At 34.7% G+C, this 22,658-nt stretch overlaps 1 protein-coding gene across 5 annotated transcripts in view; it reads right to left on the reverse strand.

Moving 5' to 3' along the window:
* Positions 1–22,658, reverse strand: part of ZFAND6 (zinc finger AN1-type containing 6) — a 71,601-nt gene that overhangs the window by 35,542 nt on the left and 13,401 nt on the right. For 2 of the 5 annotated variants that reach the window (XM_063089895.1, XM_063089894.1), the window contains exon 2: positions 14,868–14,938. The exons of the other annotated variants lie outside the window; for them this stretch is intronic. The gene's annotated coding sequence lies outside the window, so the exon portion shown is untranslated. The remainder of the gene's footprint in view (positions 1–14,867; positions 14,939–22,658) is intronic. 5 annotated transcript variants of the gene reach the window in all.

The raw sequence follows: 22,658 nt of genomic DNA on the forward strand, positions 1-22,658 counted from the left end.
ATGTTAGGAACTTGATTAAGATCACAGAGCTAATAAGTGGCAGAGCTAGGACTTGAAGCCAGATCTATCTGCCTCCAAAGCCTAGTGCCCTTGATTACCAAGCTGGATTTCAGGCAAACAGTGAGCCACTGTACTGAAAGATCAAACCACATCTGGAGTTAGTATCCAGAACTGAGCACCATGTTTTAAGTGTGATCCTGATAGATAAGCGTTATCAGGAAATCAACAGGATGGTTACAAATTCAGGAAAGCCATCTCCTATTAAGAAACCACTAAGAAATGGGAGCAAGCAACCTAGAGAAAAGACAAAAAGAAACACATCTTAAAGGACTGTTAAAGAAAAAAAAAAAAAAAAAGCAGGCTCATCTCATGTGGCACAAGAGTACAGAATGTCAAACAATGTATGGAAGTCTCAGTAGACAAACTCCAGTTCAACACAAAACACTTTCCCATTTTAAGGAATCCAACAGCTGGAATAGATTCCCTCCTATAGTATTGAGCTAGTGCAACTTCTGAACCTGATTAAATATGTGAATTATTACCACGATAGTAATAGTTGATTCAGACAAAATTACCAAAGAATGTTAAAATTCCCTACGAATAAATGTTTTATGGGGACTGGCACATATTGAATCTCGAAGAATCTCCCCATAAATTACTTGTGACAAAGGAAAAATAACAACTTTTAAATGGAGGAACCCAACAGACATCACATTAACTCAAAGATCAAAATTATCACAGATAACAGGACCAGTGGACATGTGCTTCCTGATGTGATACACTGAGAAACACACATGTTAATATTCCTGCCAAAACTACATTTCCTAAATCACGAGGACACATGAAACAAACCCAAATTAAGGGAGATTCTACAAATAAAAGGTTTGTCATTCTTTGAAAATGTCAATGTCATTAAAGACAAAGAAAGACTAAGGAAATGTTCCTGATTAAAGGAGAATAAAGAAATGTGACAACTAAATGCAACGAATGATCCTGGGTTGGATACTGGACTAGAAAAAAATTATTAAAGAACATCATTATTAAACTAGTGAAATCTGAACGTATGTTAATCATATAATATCAATGTTATATTTTCTTAATTTGATAATGTTAATGTATTCAAGAGAAAGTCTGTTCTTAGAAACAATACATTGAAGTATTACATGGGAAAGGGATATACATGCAACCTATTCTCACATGGCTCAGAAAAAATATAAAGAATGATAGAGCAAACAGGGCAAAATGTTAACAATGAATAAATCTTGCTAAGTGGTATTAGGAATTATTTGTATTATTGTAACTTTCTATAAATTTGAATTATTTCAAAATAAAGCCTGAAAAATAAATATTTGAGCGTGACATGTTCTAAGTATTCTGAATACTTAACAAGAGAACCAGATTTCCTATTTTATCGCCACACATACAAACTCCAATCCAACAGCAATCTAAACTGATTTATGAGTATATATTCGGTGAGTTATAAAAAACAGTGCTCTGGTTTAAAACATCAAATATGAATACCAAATGACATATGCCATTCCACTGATGACAAGGTGTGACCTGTGGATCTAAGTCAGATGTCTGCATCCTCCTAACCTTGTTATTCTATTGCAATCTTCCCAAAACTATGGTGCAGTTCAAAAAAAGAGACAAATGTCTCTAATATAGCACTGCTATTCTTCGGTGGGAATGTAGTAGCAAGTGTGACTCCTTGCTAAAAACTCTAAATTAAGTTAAATTCTAATTATGTCAGATAGCAAAGAACCAAATCAAGACCTAATGAGTGATCAATAACACATACAGAAAATATTAAAACAAAACCTCCACTCTAAACAACAAAATACCAATAAAAATCTGATGAAGCACACATTCAATACAGAACACCTAGAGAAGAAAGACAACAGAATGTTAATCCTGAGAGATTAACACACAAATGGTGGCTGCATCTTACGCCATTACTCCCCCCCTCCTTTTTTAAAACTCACAGAGAGGCCCAAAACAGCAGTCTCTCTACTAGGAAATTCTCACAAACAATTCACACTGGAAAGGATTGGAGTGATAGAACATATTGCCTAGCTCATGCAGAGGTTATGAAGGAGTCAAGGATGGGAAAATCTGACCTGGGAAGAATGGGATAAAGCTTACTACACTAACCTGGACATATCCTACATTAGGTATCAGCAACCTACGGCACAACACTGTTACTTGAGCTAATTCCAGGCAGTGAGCCCTGTTGATGAGCAGTGGCCTTCTTTCAGGCAGGCTCTACATCAGGTTAATCTTTGTGATCCCGTGGCACCTAACACTGCCTTGTTTAAAGAAGGCATTTTAACAGATTATTACAGAATGCCCAACTGCAAAACATGCAAAGTCTTTTTATTCCAATTCTAATCTCTGCCTTCTCTCTCATTTTTTCAGTAAGTTGTCAAGTTCTCTACCCCTGCCAAATCTACTAGCCCTCCAACTTTTTCTAAGCATTCTGAATACCTAACAAGAGAACCAGATTTCCTATTTTATCTCCACACAAATGGGAAAGTGTTCTGTGTTGAACTGGAGTTTGTCTATTGAGACTTCCATACATTGTTTGACATTCTGTACTCTTGTGCCACATGAGATGAGCCTGCTTTTTTTTTTTTTTTTCTTTTTCTTTAACAGTCCTTTAAGATGTGTTTCTTTTTGTCTTTTCTCTAGGTTGCTTGCTCCCATTTCTTAGTGGTTTCTTAATAGGAGATGGCTTTCCTGAATTTGTAACCATCCTGTTGATTTCCTGATAATGCTTATTGAGGCAATCTCAATTTAAACTCGTTTCCTAAATGCTTCGGGTAAATGACATTATAATAAGAGGATCTGCATAACCCACAATGTGAATGAAACTTGACTAACTCAAACCTAAAATATAAGCCATTTTAAAACTAAAATCCCTAATTTAAGAAATATAGGATATGTATATGAATAAATGTATTTGTATACGTATGTATATATAACATATTTGAGAGAACAGAGTGAGTTTTCAGTTTTCTTTTCTAAATTAACTCTTACACCTACACTCTAAGGAGATTACAACATATGAGTCAGCAAACAGAGCTCATTTCACAGGCTTTCAGTAAGTCATTAGTCAAATCAACATGGTTATGCAGCTGAATTTCTAGCAAATTCCTAACATATGACATTATAAATCATCAACCCTGATCTGCAGCTGCTTTTGTATTTCCATTTACCTAAACTGCATTAAGTCCCAACCCTGAAAGAAAGGAGGTGGTATAAAATTTAAAAAAAAAAAAAAAAAGGCTCCAAAACAATAAAACTGAGTATAAAGGTAAGAAATACTAGGGAGTAGGGGACAGGAAGTGCTGCACCATAGCCAAGATTCAACTAGCCCTTTAAAAATCTATCATATTCTTGTAAATAAGAGTTTTAAATACGGACTATCATTTTAGGAGAGGTTTAGTTAATTGGGGGGCAGGGGGATAGATAAAAAGTAAAAGAATATAATAGCTGGAAATTTAATTCCTTCCCTGAGATAAATATTAACCTTCTGGTTTAATATAGACTTTTTTATCTTCTCTACAAGAACTATGAAACATTACATTTAAAATAGAGCAAAGTTCTTACTCCTAGTTATTTACACACATGTCCACACAAAGGTACTGAAATGTTCACAGTGACCTTATTGAACTGGAAACAACCAAAATATTTATCAAATGGTGAATAAACAAATTGTGACATATCCACACAATGGAATATTATTCATCAATTAAAAAAATGGACTACTGATGAACACAATATGACTGAATCTCCAAATTATCATGCTAAGTGAAAGAAAAACATACAAATAACTATGTATGATTCCATTTATATGAAATGTTAATAAAAATGTGACCATAACAGAAAAGCAGATCCAGGAACCACAGGTAGGGGGCCTGGGCAAGGAGATGGGACTGACTACAAAGTGATACAAGGGAACTTTCTGGGGAGATGGAAATGTTCTTCTTCATGACTGTGGTGGTGGTGGTGGTTACACAATCATATATGCCATACCTGAAACTGCATACTTAAAATTGGTGAATTTTATTTTACATAAATTTACCTCAAAAAAGCTGACTTTAAAAGATAAAATGAAACAAAGGAGTGGAAACAGTCATTTTGATTCAAAACATCATTCAAAATTAAGCCTATGCTAGGTAAAGAGTAAGGAGTAAAAGTTTGAGTTACACCAAGAAGAGGCACAAAACTGATTTTGAATTTCTGCATGTATCAGTTTTCCACTACACAACTTTTATTTTTTATATCTTAAAATAATTTTCTAAATAATTATCCTCATTTAGCTATAAGCAGAGGCAAACTTCTCTCCTTTACTTCTTACATCATTTCAATACCTTGAAAATGATTTGGTACCTTGCTTTTTTAACACACATATGTTATTTTCCAAAAAGCATAAAGCATGAATTGGAGCTTAAACATTTTTATCACCAATTTTTAAAGCTGGGGGGAGAAGCTTATAATTCTGAAAAGTTCTACTAAACATTATTTGCTAGTCCTAGATTTTAAGGTGTAACTGATATTAAGTAATTTATTGCATTTCAGCAAAACACACCTGTCAAATAAAAGCAGCATAGCTTATTCCTTCAATCAGGAACCATTTCTGAATGTTTCCTAATTCTTTGAAAAAGAGAGAGAAAGCAGCTTCCTCACACCTCAGATACAACTTCCTTGCTCATTCATTAAATTTATATTACAAAATAATTCATGTTCCTAAAGAATTTTCAGTTTCTCAGATAAGAACTTTCGCTTTCAAAAAAAGTATACTTCTCTTGAAAAGTTTAATAACCAATACTTAAATATAAAATCAAAAGATTAACTTATAGTAAATGGTAATTTACTACTTACTTACAGTAATAGTATTTACTTATAGTAAATAGTAATTTGAAACCAAGAGACTTCTTCAGAGAACTGAAAATAAAAAGTATTTTTAAGAAAAAATATAGTTCATTTAAAATATTTTTACTTATTTACCATAAAATTAAAATGCTCAAAATAATGGCTATTTTTTAAAGAGTAGCCTTTCAATTTAAGCAATTTTTCTCAATTCTATCAGTATTATGGTTATATCAATGATGCCAAGATAAAATATTCCAGGGCAAACATCTGTAATGAACCCATTCAGTCACCACTGACTATGTGTAGAGCCTTTAGGGATACAAAATGTAAGATACAAATCCTGCCTGAACGAGTTAGGTGGAAATCCTTTCTCCCCTAACCTCCCACTGAGAACTTAAAATAAACTAAAATATTACTACCCACCTAATAAAAAATGTTAATATTGAATAACTGATGTTTTAAATTCCATGTTCAGTTTATTGTTGAGAATACAGTTGATTTAAAAAAAAGTTTCCAGTCACCACCAAACCAAATTTTTTCTATAAATCCTCTCTGATCATCCATCTTGATTAACAGTTATCTTGCAGATAAATACTACCTGTTGCAAGTGGAATAGATACATGTGGAGAAAACTAAACACAAAAACACCATCACTACTCGGAAACAAAGCACACTTTATATACAAGTTACATTTCTGGCTGAAGAGAAGTCATATAATTCAGCCCATTACATTTTGATAACACTAAATTTTAGGAGCCATCTGTCTTGCTCACCATTGTATTTCTACTATCTGGTACACCTGTTAGAACAGGTGTTCTAGGTATTCAAATGTTTATATAATAGATTAACACTTGATTTGCATTTATCCACATTACAAAAGCAAACCCTGAACCCCTAATATATCAACTACGGGAAATCCAACTGACCATACAAAAATCAAAATACCAAAGTCTTTTTCATCTTTAATTTTTAAGATCAATCAGGAATGCTTTAACAATGTAGAACATACTAATCTACTCTAAATTAGCTTCTTTCCTCCTTCCAGGACATTAGTCAGCAGTAGATTAATCTATGATAATCTAAAAATAGTATACCAGATGACAAGTCCCTGTTAAAACTTTCTAATTTGTACTATATTCTCTTCAAGAATTTAACGGCACCCATATAGGTCATTTAAGAAAAACATATCAACAAAAATGACATACAAGCACCATCACAGTAGTCCCCTTTTCATCATTAAAACTCCCTACGTGTGTATTTTCAACTCCTAATGCTAAAAAAGCACTAGCAATCTTTCTAATTTTCAAGTATCCTTTAATTAGAAAAAAAGTAGAAGCATATTAGCTTTAAAACCACTTAGAAGTCGATCACAAGTGAATCTGCATTGATCTGGTTTCAACACTGCATAGAGATCACCTTGATAACTTAGATTCCTATGTTAGTGATACCTGATCTATGAATGTCTGACAGGCCTAAATCAGTCATTCCAAGATGAGGCTTTTCTCTCCTGTTTCTATGTGTAGTTATAAAAGCTACAAAATAAATTGCTAGGTACCATACTCTTTGAAGCCATTTAGCATTCATTTTTCCCCTTCCACCAACGGGCTCTATAATAAATAGCTCCTTAGTTATTCGTCTTAAATCTGCTGGATGAAGTCCAACTGGCTCCAACTTTGGCCTGAACATATTGCTAGGAAGTTAAAGTCTCAAAGACCTGGCTTTAAGTCAGCTAAAACCAAAGACCAAAGAGAGTATGATATAAAATTTCAAGAGATAAGCAAGTTTAAAAAGTTGAAGTTTTCCTGAAATAACTACTAAACTGGATTTCTCTCCCTTAGATCTGTGTTTCTCAAAACCAAGGATTAACAGCATCGGAAAACTGCAAATTCCTAGACCTACGCCACACCTAATGAATCAATTTCTGGAGAGTGGGCCCAAGGATTAGCACTCACTAACAAGCTCCCAAGAGATTCTTAGATTCAAGTTTGAGAACCACTACTTTAGATACATAATGGAAAATATCACTTTTAGTTCCGAATACAGTAAGTACATATTTACAGCTGAAAAGAAAATGTAAAGGTGATAACTTCAAAATGATTTGGGTCAACTAAAATTAGGCCAAAGGCTGCATCCCGAAAAGAAATCTGTCAACAAACAATTATTTCCCACTATAAACTTCGGAGAACCACTATCTGGCATTTTAGCAAATGCTTCTTGTTGACTAGACATAACAAAACGTGTTCAGTACTAATTAATATAGTAAGTAGCTGGTAGGGACCAAGTGGTTTCTCTTTTTCACCATTTAGTAAGCATAATAACTAAAATAAAGGGAGTACTGACACAGACGTTTGCTACTCAGATCTTGAGGCAAAAAATAGTAAGTAAAATTTTGAGGAGGTGGAGGTTAAAGTAGATAGGGCCATCTAATTTTAAGACTGCAGAGTAAAATAGTTTCTCTCAAAACTCACGCAGTAACAAGGAAAAAAAGAAATAAGAACACAAACTCTATCTACAATGAAATATGACATAATTGCAACCCTGAACCACAATATATTTACAACCATGTAAGTTAGTGAAAAGATGACAAATGACTTAGTAAAGGGAAGAAAAGCCAAATCGGTTCAACTGGATGAAGAGAAAGGTAACATTATAGCACTAGCCATTTCCCCTACAGAAACTGTAAGTTGTCAGAAAAATTAAAGTTTGTATAAAGAAAATTTACATCTCCCCTCAATTCACCAACCCTACTCCTCCCCCATGAAAGGGTTCATACAGCAAACAGAAGTTTGTCAGACAAAACAGAGCATGGACATAGACTTCTAGGAAACTGCAATGAGTTACCTAAGAAGAAATCTACAAATAATAAGACCAAGAAATCAATCACCCGGGAGGGGAGAAAACAGATAGGTATTTACTTGGGAAAAACAGACAGAAGAATGGAAACCATTATGTATTTCTGAAAATCTCTGTGGCAAGCACTGTACTAGGCACTTGACATACTTTTCAAGATTATCAGAAGTTTCAGGAGTTACAATTTTCAGCATGTCACATTTAATGTATGCAATAAATACTTCTCAAAATCTTAGAGACACCCATTTATTGCATTCAATTTACAGAAAATGTCTGCCACATAATCTAAGTGACAAAGCCAGTTCTCATTGGCCTCACTCCAGTTTTGGTACTACAGCTAAGGTAAAATGGAAAAGCTGTGGCAGTTAGGAAAAAAAAATCAAAAAACAAAAAGAAAAACTATTTTTGAGAGAAAAAAATCCCTGGCTTCACTCTGCCTCAGTTATTTCCAGAGGGTGAAAACCCGATCCACATGAGAATACTGCCAAGTGCTACTCTCCCATACTTACAGAAGAGACCAAACAAGTCCTTCTTCACCAAGAGGATCTCTCAGAGAACTGAGAGTTTTTGCTTGTTTTTTTTTTCATAAAAGCATACATATGCAACATATGAACAAAATGTATGACTTCACAGAACAAAGTTCCAATATCTATGTTTATATTATTCCAAGATGTTCACATTTTGCAGATAACAGGAATTTCTATGATTAAATCAATTTATTTTCCTGTTTTTTCTCTTTCTAAACTTTAAAACCAACTATCATGCAAAAAGACTTTCATCTAAAAGATTGAATGCCCATTAAGAATACACATTTTGATTAGGCAAATGTAAATTATGAAATAATTAGACCTCTTGAGATTATGATCTTTTAAAAATGCTCAGCTGTGGCTAACACCTTACAGAAACCCTGGGGTTTCTTGCTACCTACACCCTATGTACTTTGAACATTACTTAATATCTTTTCATCTTTTTTATTCTAACTATTTAAGGAGCTAGGTCTAAAAAATGACAGGCAATATACAAAATATTTTACCTGCAGTACAAAATAATTCTACCTCTTCCTATCAATCAACACTCATTCTCCTTCCTTTTCCCTTTGCTAAAAGACTGGCAGTCAGATTCATTTAACATCCAGGAGTTTTGGTTAGTAAGAAATATGTTTGTCTTTTTAAAGTTATTCATATATGTATTTTAATTTTAAGACGTAATATAAACTTGAATCAAATGGTCACAACCAGCAAGCCAGAATATTTTCTCCCTACTAACAAACACTCTAAATTATTTTAAGAGTTAAGGTACTAAAAATATAAAAGAGCTTCTATTCCAATGTGTCAAGTGAATAATCATAGCAAATGATTTATTAATATGAGAAATAAGGTTTTTGCATTATTAGGGAGCAAAAGTTTAAATTCAAAAATGTTATCAGCTGTTAACATTAATGGTGTGTGATCTAACAGCAAGACAGAATATTTTAGTGGAAAAACATAAATCTTTGTTGGGTTGCAGCAAAGGGGCACTTAAAATTTCTGTGCTGCTTCCAAGTGTGTGACCCTGTATTTTATGTATGGTAAAAAGCTGATACTTCTAAAATATTCCAGAAGTTTAGAAGGCCAATAAAAAATATTTGAAAACTAGGTTGCTCAAAGATGTATGGCTCCTGAAACTTTATTTCAAAATCCCATCACCTACTATTTGTCTTTTTATGTACATCAGCTCAGGTTTCAAAGTTCTAACTAGCAGCTCTGAGCAAATGTCTCTCAACTGTGACTCCAGCTCCGACCTTTTTCCAGGGGCTCTTTTTGCTAACTGCCTACTAGAAATTCACTTAGGTGTCTCACTGGCTCTGCCAGTAAAAAGATCATGGGATGACAGTGGAGACCAAGATAAACTAAGACAAGCTATCAGCTAAGTCAGAGTAGCAGGACAAGATAAGAACATAATTAAGAGGTCCCATGATAAATGCTTTATCAGCACTGTCTCCTCTAATCTTCACAATATCCCTTAGAGGTAGAAACTATTCAGAGATGAGGAAACTGAGGCTTAGAGAGATTGTATAACTTGCTTAGGTCAAACAGCTTGTAAGTGGTAAATCAAAGATTTGAACCTAGAGAGTATGACTCCAAAACCCAAACACCTAAACATGCTAAAACCCCAAGAAGAAATGAGTTGTAGATTCTGACAGATGAATTGTGGTCACTGATCAACTCAAGAGGCATTTCCTGAGCACTAAGTATGGGCCAGATTACTGGAAAACAAAACAAAACAAAAAAACAAAAAATGCACCTGGGCTCAAATTCTTGTTTTACCACTTAATAACTATGTAAAGTTCCTGAGCAGTATGACTTGAATAAGGAATGGTCACTATTCTCAGAAAGACAGACAAGTTAACAAGTCACAATACAATATGAAACAACACAAACATAAACAAGCAAAAGAAGTTATAGAATAGAGTGATTAGCTTTCTACAGGGAAAGGAGGACTGTTTTGCTTCTGGTGGATGTTGCCTGATTAATATTTTGAATGAAGATAAAAGACATTCCATACTAAATAAAACATGATACCATGATTACACATAGTGTGCTCACAGAACCACAAGTAGATTGATACTCCAAAGTATAAATATCTAGGAGGCGGGAGAGTTAGGCTGGATTTTAGACGATTAGAAAAATAATGAAAACATAGTGCAAAAATCCAGACAAAAGTCAAGGTCCAGGACTCAAACTAGGCTAACAGGGACTGGGTAGAAAGCAGAGCTCAGGCAGTGTTACAGGGAAAGCTATTCCACTTTCATAGGCATGGGGGTCTACAGAGATGATCATCAGCCCACGGTAAGCTGCCAGAGGGTAGAGACTACCTCTTCACTTCAATTCAACATATATTTGAATGCTACGTCACAACAACACAAAGGTAAATAATATATGGTCTCTATCCTCTAAGGATCTAACAACTTCAGTACAAAAGGCAAATGTATTAAATTATTATAATCTGGTATGATTAGTGAGATAACAACAGGGGTGATCAATTCCGAGTAGGTGTCTCAGGAAGATGTGGGAAGAGCACACAAGGCAGAGGCATGTAAAAGTGAAAAAAGGCATGAAATAGGATATTTGGAGAAAATGTATGTAGTTTGTTGTGACTGAAGCATAAGGTATATGTGAAGAAGTGTTGACATATGAAGATACACAGATGAGCAAGGGCAAGATCATGGTGGGGCTCTATGAATAAGAAGCAGTAAAGAAAAATCCTTCTAATGTTGGGAAGGAAAGGATTCCAGAAATGCACTGTCCAATACAGTAGCCACTAGCCACTCACTGGCCGGTAGCTACTAAGCACTTGAAATGGAGCTAGTGCAACAAGGAGCTTAATTTTTAATTTCACTTTATTTTAATTAATTTAAATTTAAATAGCCACTAATGGCTACCATATTAGACAGCACTGATCTACAGCACATGCAAGGAGAATTTACCCAGGAAGAAGAATATATCTTGCACAAAGAAAATGGGGAAAATGAAGATATGGTTATTTATAAGTTAAGGAAGAGAGGGGCAGGAAATGGAGAAAGTTCATATGATAATCTCAATGATAATTATGAAGTAACAGGCAAGAATGAGGTCAAAGTCTTGAAAAAATGGAGAAGGCTTAAAATAGCCACACAGAAGAATGGGAGAGGTATGTGACCAAAAAGGATGGCCAAGTCCAAGCTCAAGTTGTAAATTAAAAAGTTTGTAGTAAAGTTTAAAGTCTATAAAGGATACTGTTGGCATAACTGACAAAACTGAATGTAGACAGTAGATTAAATACTACTACTATACTGCCTAAGTGTTAAATCTCTGATTTTGCTAACTTCATCTCACTACATAAGAGAATATTCTTGTTCTAAGGATATACACACTGAAGTACTTAGAGGTAAAAGAGTAAGTCTCCATCTTACTCTCAAATGATTCACAAAAAATTAATATGCATATATATGAGTAAGTATATAGTATTCACATGCACGCACACACACGCAGGAAGTGAGAATATGATAAAGCAAATGGGACAGAGTATAACAATTGTGAATCTAGCAAAAGGGGAAATATGAGAGCTCATTGTACTGTTCATGCACCTTCTATGTTAAAGTTTGAAATTAAATGAAAATAAAGTTACAAAAAAGAAGCAAGTAAATGACAGAACTGGTCAAAGATTAAAAGCTAAGGATACTCGGAAGAAAAATGATTGAAGAGGGAACTGGAGCTAGAGCAAAGAACGGAACAAGAGATCTTGAGACAGCAGGTCTTGATAAAGTTTAAGACTAAATTTGGTGGGGAAAAGGAGAATGAGAATTGGAATGGCAGGAGGCTACAGCCAGAAAAGTAGGATATTAACATTCAATATTAGAGTTGTTATTAGTCATTGGTAAACGCAAATTAACCCCACAATGAGATATCCCTCTACATCCACTAGAATCATTAAAATCAAAAAGACTGACCACACCAAGTGTTGGTGAGCGTAAAAAAACCCAGAATCTTCAGTTCATTACTGGTAGGAATGAAGAAGCTACCAGGCACTTAGGAAAACAGTTTGGCTGTTTCTTATGAAGTTAAGCATGCAATTAATTATCATATGACCCAGCAATTCCACTCCTAGGTTTCTACCCAAGAGAAACAAAAACATGTGCCACACAGACTTATATACAAATGCTCATAGCAGCATTATTCACAATAGCCAAAAAGTGAACACATCCCAAGGGTCCACAGATGGATGAATGAATAAATAAAATGTCATATATAAATATACTATAGAAAATTATTCAACCTTTAAAAGGAATGAAATTCTGGTATTTGCTACAAAACATGAATGAACCTTGAAGAAATTATGCTAAATGAAATAAGCCAGACACAAAGGAAAAATATTGTATGATTCCACTTACATGAAGTACCTAGAATAGTCAAACTCAGAGACATAAAGCAGAATGTTGTTCAGTAGGATCCAGGGGGAGGATGAAATGGGGAGTTATTGTTTAAGGGGTACAAAGTTTCAGTAAGAGATGATTTAAAAAGTTCTGGAGCCTAATAAATAAAATTTAATAAAGAAAAAATACAAATAAAAATTCTGGAGCTAGAAGGCGTGATGGTGAACAATACCATGAATGTACTTAATGCCATTGAACTGTCTACTTAAAAATGGTTTAAATGGTAAACTTTATCTTATATTTTATTACAATAAAAAATAAAAGAAAAAAAGAACTGAACTAATGATAGATGTTACAACATAAATGTACCTCAAAACATTATAAAAACACATTTTATAATTCCATTTATGTCAAATGCCAAGAAAGACCATATCAATAGAGACAGAGAGCAGATTACTGGTTACCCAGGACTGGGGGATAAGAACGGGGACTGTTTAAAAATGGGCTCAAGGGATATTTTGGTTGAGAGAAATGTTCTAAAACTAAATTGAGGTAGTAATTGCACAACTTTGTAAATTTACTAAAAATTATTGAACTAAACATTTATGAAATGTATTAATTTGATGTATGTAAATTATAACTCATTATAAGAAAAATTTTCATTATATGATATATATACTATATATTTTTTAATTTTGTAAACTCTGCACAACATTAAAAAGAATAAACTACTGTGCAGCAACCAAGAAAAAAAGAAAAAAATCTTTACCTACCAAATTGGCAATTACCAAAAAAAAATTAACATATCTACTACTGGTATAGGTGCAGATAAACTACTTTTTCATATCCTCCTGGTGACAGTATAAAGTAATACAACATTTCTCCAGAATTAAGTTAAAAATGCATAAAGTGTATTTCCAAAAGTTTGTGTACGGATTTATATTACCTTTTACTGCTATTTTTCCTCATACACTTTGACCCAAAATTCCAATTCTATGAATTTATCTTAAGAACATAATGATGGTGGCACTATTTCTAACAGTAAAAAAGTTAGCTCCAAAGTAAAAAGAATAGGAACTGGGTTAAACCAACTACGATACTTCATTCAACAGAACACTGTTGTAGCCAATAACAATAATGTCATCACTTACTAGATTTTATGTAAGCATTCTTAGTGCAGGACTGTTTCCTTTTATGTTTTATCTTCAGCAATTGGCAGACTACCTGCCACATAGCAGGTACTCATATGTTTTGAGTGAATAAAGAACAGTTAATTATACGTAAAGACTTCACAATAAACTGCAGTTAAGTTAAACACACACAAAACACACCTGGATTGTTAAAGCAGTATGAACGCTATGATCGTCCATTTAAAAAATTGAAAATATGTATGTACGGGCATAAGAAAAGGGCTAGAAAGATATGTAGGCATTTTTATCCATTTTTATCTCTAGGTAGCTACATTATGAGTGTTTTGTGCTTTTGCCCACCCATTTTCTAAATTTTCAATATATGACATGTATTATAATTCTATAATCAGAAAAAAAGAATTGTTTCAAGCAATGATAAGGTCCAAGCCTTGATCTTGGGAGTGGGTTTCGAAAGCTCTGTGGAGACAGATATCATAGTAGTTTTAAAAAATTAATTTACTTTGAAGTTTAAATGCATTCAATTAAGCACTTGCCACCATTCTAGAATCTGAAAATATAGCAATAAATAAAACAGACCAAAATTCCAGCATTCACAGAAGTGAAAAGTCACTTGGAAGGCTCTGAATGAAGAACTTAAGCCAGGTGTGAAAATCCTCAATGAATGTGAGAGAATGATGTAGGGAAGATAAAGAGATAATGAACAAGAGAAATAGCCTTGATAGAAAGATCACAGGGGTTTTGCCTGGAAGAGTAATGGCTTGAAGACAGAGCTAGAAACAGACCTCACTCCCTTTTTAACCTCTTGGTGTAGAGTATGGAAGAATCAGCAGCCACCACTTGAGAGTACCACAGGGAAGAGGAAAGCTTCTGCAGGTGACAAAGCAAAGTAGGAGACAAAAGAATATTCTGTGAAGAGTTAAGTATCTCATTTACTAAGAAAAGAGCTATAGAGCAAAAGGGGGACAAGGAGTAAACTGCCTTTGGTATGGGAACCAAGGGGGCATGGTAGGAATAAACTGACTTCAAAAATTCTTAACCAGGTTTAGGCTGCAGCTTAGGAGGTATTTTGAAGCTTGATGGTGCAAGCTGATACTGACCTGGTCCTCAGGTGCTGGGACAGCACGTCTTATTTATCTCTGTATCCTCAGAGTCTAATACAGAGCCAGATCTGAAAGGTAGTACAAGGAGAAATCTTCAATGATTTGAAGAGAAAATCCTAAACCTCAAAATTCAACATAGCTCAATAACTTGTTCCAGAAAACAGCTTTGCTTGACTTAGTAATTTCTTTCAAGGGAACTATATGATTCTCCTTGCAACTTGGCTTAACACCTCAGTCATTCTGTCCCCCCTCCCCCAGTGTAAATTAGAAATTAAGATTAGGTCGATATTTCTCATCTGACCATTTTATGTCATTACACTTCATTCCTCCCACTTCTTGGCCAGTCATTCTTGTTACTAAAAGTACCTCTCATCACTTCATCTCTTGCCTCGCTGAACTGATTTCTGGTAACTAACTGTGTGTGTGCTGAACTCACTTTCCTTGTCTATGTTCCTGACCAATGGGCCTGAACACTATAGGTATCTTAAAATGGTCTAGGTTCAAATAGACTTAAAAAGAAGCTAAGTACTGTAATACTGTCAAGGCCGGGATTTAAATTTGAGCTCTGTTTGTTACTAGCTGTGCAACCTTGAACTCCCACCCCTACCACTTTACTGCCAAAGAAGATACTCAAAGCAAATACAGTATCATACCACTCCCTAGATCAACAATCCAAAGGTTTTCCATCCCTAAGAGAACAGGTTTGGCTCTGCCTGCCCATCCAGTCTCATTCTCCTGCCATTCTTTCTCATGGACCTTAAAGCTCTAAGGTTCCATGCTTTTAATCTCCACACACATCTCCACACACATGATATTCTCTCAAGCTATTAAGGCCTACCTATCACAGCCCTTCACTCACTCTGACTTTTATTTACTATCTAAATCTTACCACAGCCACTTTTTCCTCTATAAAGTCTACTCTGCTCCTATTAAAACCTGGTCTCTTTTTCCTTGTATCACTTAACATTTTAATTCTCTGCACGTTCCCAAGATATCATAAGTTCCCAGCACAGCACCTAGTAAGTGCTTAAGAAATCTGTGTAATATTTGTTATTGTACCACCACTAACTCACAGGGCTGGGAGGTTTAAAAATAACTTATGTACAGGGCCAACCTGTGGCTCACTTGGGAGAGTGTGGTGTTGATAACACCAAGGCCACGGGTTCAGATCCCTATATAGAGATGGCCAGTTCGCTCACTTGGGAAAGCATGTTGCTGACAACACCAAGTCAAGGGTTAAGATCCTCTTACTGGTCATCTTTAAAAAAATAAATAAATAAATATAAAATAAAGAAAAAAAAAAAAAAACTATGTACAATGGTACATAGTAGGTAATCAGTCCACTACCATTTTTATCTATACCACATCCACTTCAGAGGGGTCTTTATAAAAGAAAATTCAGGGAGATGAAGATAGATCGATTAATAAATTTCTAAAAGGAAATTCTGATTTTGAGCTCATAGGAAATCAAAGAATCAGAAGATGTAAACTCAGCAGAAGTGGAAAGTGGGGGTGTGGGATGGGAGGGAGCATGGTCCAACCCTCATAAAATCCTTGGGGATCTGGAACTCTACCAATTTCTACCATTTGATGTTCACTGAAATAAGAATGAATAATCCTTGCTATACACCTCTGTCAATCTTTCCTACCCTTCCCAGGGAGTCACTTGATAGTGATCTTAAGATCACAAACCCAAATTTCATGAACATTACACAGAAAAATTACTCAGATTACCACGTAGCATCAAAAACAACTGGCAGTCTCTCCCTGCCTTGAATTTTTCTCCCTCTCCAAGCAAACCTGAATGGCAAGATCATGCTCTGGTGTCAGACTTACCAATTTGAATCCAGGCTCTGCCACTTAACCAGCTGTCTGACCTTTGTCAAGCTGTCTAATATCTCTATGACTTAGTATTATCATCTGTGAAATAAGGACAATAGTAATACCCAAATCATGATATTGCTGTGAGAACTTAAAAATTTAATGTGTTTGATACACTGTTCAGTATATGAGTTGCAATTATTAAATTACTCCTAACACTGTTTTCACCACTTCTCTGTGTAAACACTTTCGTAGTTCAACACTGCTCACAGTCACTCCATCCTGAGAATCCTCCCTATACCTTCCCCACCTCAAGAATCCCAGGAAGTTGGGGCTTCCTGGACAAGTGGAAAATTATATGCCATCTGCTAAACCAATAAAACTTTGGTTGGAGTATCTAGAATCTCTCTTTATTACTCTCTCCACTTTACCATTTTCCACGGTTGTCCCTTTTCAAGTGAATAGACTAAAGCTTTGCTCTCTATCCAAAATTAAGAAAGAAAGCCCACTGTCACCAGGGCAGTCTCAAACACAGCTAACAAATCTAATCTTCAAGGCATGTCCCAGATTTTACTTTTTCTAATTGTCTGATTATCTTAGCTTACAGTGATCTTTTCCGTATAAATACAGCAATCATTTATAAGAAACCACAATTTGGTACTTAGTAATATACAATACTGACTTACTGAATAGGAAATATTCATATCCCCCAATTTCATCAAACTGTATGTGACCTTCCATCAGAAATGGACCATCTGTCTCACAGCACTTTTCAACTCACCTGACCAGGTAACTACTCCGATTACCTGACTAGGCTCTGAAGCACACAACTCTGTAAGAGTTTTCTACTGAAACAAGTTAGGCAATTAATGGAACCTTTCCAGTGTAGGTTTTCATTTTAAATAATCTGCCAAGAAGATTTTTTCCTCCTAAAAGTAAACATATTTATAAAGTTCTATGCTACTGAGATTTAGTATTCACTGAGAGAAAAGATGCATTATATACTTCAAGTAACTATCTAAAAAGTTTAAAATAGTTGTGGTATTTATCAAAGCTAAATAAAACCATTCTTTTAAAATTATATATTATAGTATTATATAGATGTATTATAATATTCAAAATCTTTTAAGTAAAGTGTTATTTTGCATTTTTATTATTTTAAAAATAGCAAAAGATTATTGTGGGTAATAAAATGTGTCACACTAAAACTTATGAAAGTAGTATGACACTTCCTGCCTCTAAACAACTTTAAATGGTAAAAAAACAAAACAAATACCCAAACACTCCTGTTTTTATAATGGGTAACCCATGGATTTTGATTTTAAGTTTATAATTATCTTTAACTCTCAACTACAGTTAAAAACTCAATCCCTCCAAAAAACAAATATTGGTAATATTTACTTATTTCAAAAGTTCTATCCATTTGTTCCTTTTCCTTTATCACCAAGTTGCTTTCAAAGCTATGGATGAAAAGGCTATTGGGGGGGGGGGTCCAATGGAGGTCTTTTTGCTTTAAAATACGTTGTAGGGAGGATGGTGGAGAAAGATAGAGAGAAAAGAAATAAAATATTTGAAATGAAAATGACTCCAAATCAACTATTCCTCAGTTTACCTCACTTTTCTTTTTATGTGATGTTGGCAGCGGTATTTAACTTTTTGTGGATGTGATCTTTGAAGCAAAAGAATATATATAGCCTTTCTACCCTACCTGTAAGTTACTCTGTAGGTTATCTGACTTCTGTTCACAAGTAGTAGACGCTTTATACATCTGGATGCAAAATGAGCACAAGGTCCATACTAATAGCTATTTCAAGGAGGTCATTAGCATTTCAAATAAGTTAGATAAAGTGCTTTCACACTTTGCCTAATCTTCCTCTTACTCAGCTTGGTCTCAAGCTTTTATTAAATGTGAGGAATTCAACAGCTTTTAAATTCAAAACTAACCACATATGGAAAACTACCTTTACTTTTCCTATGTCTTTCTCTTATCTTCTTTTATTCTGGGGATGCTAAAGTGTCATCTTTTTCAGAGTGTTTCAAAAAATTGTCAGAAATGGTTTTTTGAAAATATTTGTTTTCTTTAAAGCACATTTAGACTTAGGCAACAGGCTTTGAGTATGGCATAGGAAGAGAAATTGCATATAGCTGGTTTAAGGATGAAGTGGAGTAGTGTGGGGAAAATTGGTTGGAGAAGTAAGCAGGGGCTAGTTTAGGAAGGCACAAAGCTCAGTCCTTGAAAGGTCTTTGGTCTGGCAAACCTCAGTTCAAAGTGTGCTAGCTACTTACTGGCTAAGGCAACCTTAGCTGAAGGAGAAAGTAATTAGCCTTTCTAAATGTCTCACTTGTTAAATGAGGATAACAATACATAGCTCTTAAGGTTGTTTGGAAACTACCTGAGAGAATGTTTAGTACAGAATTAGCTGGTATTATTCACCCTAGGAAGTTAAAGATGATAGGGCAACAAGTATTCACTAACAAATTTTAAGCACAGAAAAAGACATAACTGCATAGTTAAGAATGTATAATACAGAGCCAAAACTGGAAGTTAAGATCAGTTAGGCTGCTGTTTCCATAATCTAAGTGAGAAACCATAGTGTGGCCTATGCTATGGAGGTAGGGGAAAACAAAATGGGGAGATACTAGGAATTTAAAATTGATAGGACTTTGTGTCTACTTGGGGGTGAAGGAGAAGAAAGAATCAGAATGACACCCAGGTTCTGGCTTGAATGGTAGTACCATCTATTTGCTGCAGCCATTTCGTGAGCTACATGAATATGGGTCTTAAGCGCCAAAAAAAAAAATCTAGACTTAAGATCTTGGAACCATTAACATATATACGATGATAGGATGATAATTAAAGATGTGGAACTGGAGATGACCCAAGGGGAAGTATAGAGTGAGAAGAATGTTAAGATCAGAATCCTATGAAACTCCATTACTTGATGGTTGTAAAGAGGGAAAATTTGCAAAGGACACAGAGATCACAAATAGGAGGAAGTACAGGCAGTATCCATAATATTCATGGGAAGAGTTTCAAGAAGGCAAAGTATGCAATATTTCTAAATATTGCTGAGAAATTAAGTACTCAAAAAAATCCACGGGTGTGTGTGTGTGTGTGTTTATAATGGGAAGGAAAAAAAGGTACAAAGAGGGATATATGGATCTGCTCTCTTCTACCAAAACACTACTAACCAAACAATTGTTTCAAGTTCATTTTTTCTAATAACACAGAAAACCAAATTCAAATAGGTTCACAGACACATCAGTTCATAAACAAGCACTTCCTAAGTCATCAACAAAGTTACTTCCTAAAACATTTACCTATTTTCATAAAGAAGCCATACAGGAGAAATGCTGCAAAACTGTTAAGTTCCCCTATTATACAGAACAAAGAGACCTTATAAATACTATGCCACTAGTGCTAAGTTCTTTCAAGTTTTATCAACCTATTGCACATTAAAATTTTTCCTTATATTATTAGAAGAAAAAATAACTACATTCCCCTTGAATGGCAACTAACAATGGAGACTTTTAAGGCACTTAATATACCTTCTGTATCATTTTTTCTCCATTTTAAAAGAATAAAACACAGCTATCATATTCATATCTTTCCCCAGTACCCAGATCAATTTGAGTTTTTTTTCCCTGTAAAAAACTGTTTTCTACTCTCCCCAGGAAGCCAATATATTGAAGATTCTTCCTACTTCTGCCTACCAGAAACAAGTATAATAAAGTAGAGAAACCATTAGAGACCACAGTTTCTCAAAGTTCTCGTGTTCCCCAGAGTACAAGAGTAGGTAAATCTTTACTTTGGGTACCCAAAAAATGTCATCAACAGACAAACCTGAAATGATTTTCACTAAAATTATAGTGAAACATAATTTTCACAATAATATATTTACCTAGTGGCAATAAGATTAAATTTTATTAAGAAAAAAATCAAATACATTTTCTCAAATTAGGAACAAGAAAAATATTTGTGATATAAATATGGAAAATTTTAAGTTTTTAACTCTTCTATTCTAAATATTAAGAAAACTGAAGTGTCTGGAAAAATCTTCAACCCTAACAAACAAAATAAACATTAAAAGCACCCCAAGGGTCGGCCTGTGGCTCACTCGGGAGAGTGTGGCGTTGGTAGCACCGAGGCTGCCGGTTCAGATCCTATATAGGGATGGCCCGTGCGTTCACTGACTGAGCGTGGTGCAGACCACATCGTGCTGAGGGTTGCGATCCCCTTACCAGTCAAAAAAAAACCCAAAACTTTCCCCCGAAACAAACACAGTGACGGTGACAAACATACCAACGTTAGCTCTGAAAGTTAGAGTTACCAGTAAGTTGAAATAAAAGCTTACAGAAAATAAGTTAAATTATTTAAATTGCAAAATGAACTATTTAATTCAAGATCATACCTCCTCAACTTCTGGTTGCATCAATGAGTTACAGCTTAGCCCATGGCTTATAACTGCCCTCTACTTATAAATTAGTATTTTTAATTATCTTGAATTTTGCTTTAAAACAACCTTTTAAGTTTATTTTAGAAGATTAGGTCAACTAGTTCATAACCCAAGCAGTTACATCCTATTCTATTTAACAGACTAACTTGTAAGAGTATACATAAATCAGCAGTCATTGCCAAAGAATGCTTTTAAAGACAAAAAGCAACAACATATGTCTGGCATCACTACGTGTATATACAGTTATTTTCTTACCTTTAACTGAAAACCTATGAAACAGTGGAAGGGTGCTGACATACCCTTTTTCTGTGTGTGTTTGTGTGTGACCAGTAGGGGATTGTAATCCTTGGCTTGGTGTCGCCCGCACCATGCTCAGCCAGTGAGCGCACTGGCCATTCCTATATAGGATCCGAACCCGCAGCCTCAGCACTACTAGCGCCACACTCTCTTGAGTGAGCCACGGGCCGGCCCTGACATACCCTTTTTAAAACCTACAATTATATACACAAATAACAAATTCTCCATTTCTAAACTATATTTAAAAAAAACTCAAAATTCAGAAATGTACTAATAGTGACAAAGGCTATTTACTTGTGTTCAGACACAGGTCAAGTAATGCTAACTGGCACTACTCCAGTTCCCTCCCTCAAACGTTTCTGATATATTTTCTTAGAAGAAAATATTTCTTCTGGATGTGCTCACCAGAAGCACATACTAAGGAAAGCTGGCCTGAGAACAACAAAGCCAGTGTAAAATATTAAGCCCTGTACTTACTGATAGCAATACATACAATAAAGAAAATACCCAACAAAGATGTAATTGCTCACTTAAGTGGGTAAAAATTTTTCCAATTTCCTTCAGCTGATTTTCATGTCCAGAAAATGAATTTAGATCCATCTACATTTTGGAAAATGGAATTTAAAATAGGCTATTAGTTTAGGCAAAACTAATCAACAAGTCAGAGAGTCCAGAGGCACACTTTAATAGAATATCTAAGGGGCTACCCATTAGAAAAATTTTGAAGCACATCCTGATGGTGGCACTACAAATTGGTATAACCTTTTTGAAAAGCAATTTGGCCAGTGACGTGTTCGTATTCTTTGATCTAGATAAGCCTACTCCAGGGAACTTTTCCAAAGGAAATAAATCATTTTAAAATAGGAAAATATTTTATAGGTACACATGGAAGTGTGTTCAATGTAGTCCCATTTAAAATGGGGAAAAACTAGGAACAACCTAAAAAAGTAGAACAAGCAAAAGACTTGATTAATTAAGATAACATCAACTTAAGAGAATTATATAGCTATCAGGATTAAAACCATTTTAACATATAATACAATTTAGTGGAAAAAAATACAAAACTGCATTTGCTTACAATCATTGGAAAAATGCAAAAATATAAGATCCAGAAGGAAAGAGGAAAAGATCGAGACCACCATAACAATGATCTTCTTTTGAGTATATATAGTTGACTTTTCTTGATTTTATTGTTATAATATTGTTTAAGCAA

The sequence above is a fragment of the Cynocephalus volans genome, chromosome 3 (assembly GCF_027409185.1).
Source record: "Cynocephalus volans isolate mCynVol1 chromosome 3, mCynVol1.pri, whole genome shotgun sequence".
In the NCBI taxonomy this organism is placed as follows: Eukaryota; Metazoa; Chordata; class Mammalia; order Dermoptera; family Cynocephalidae; genus Cynocephalus; species Cynocephalus volans.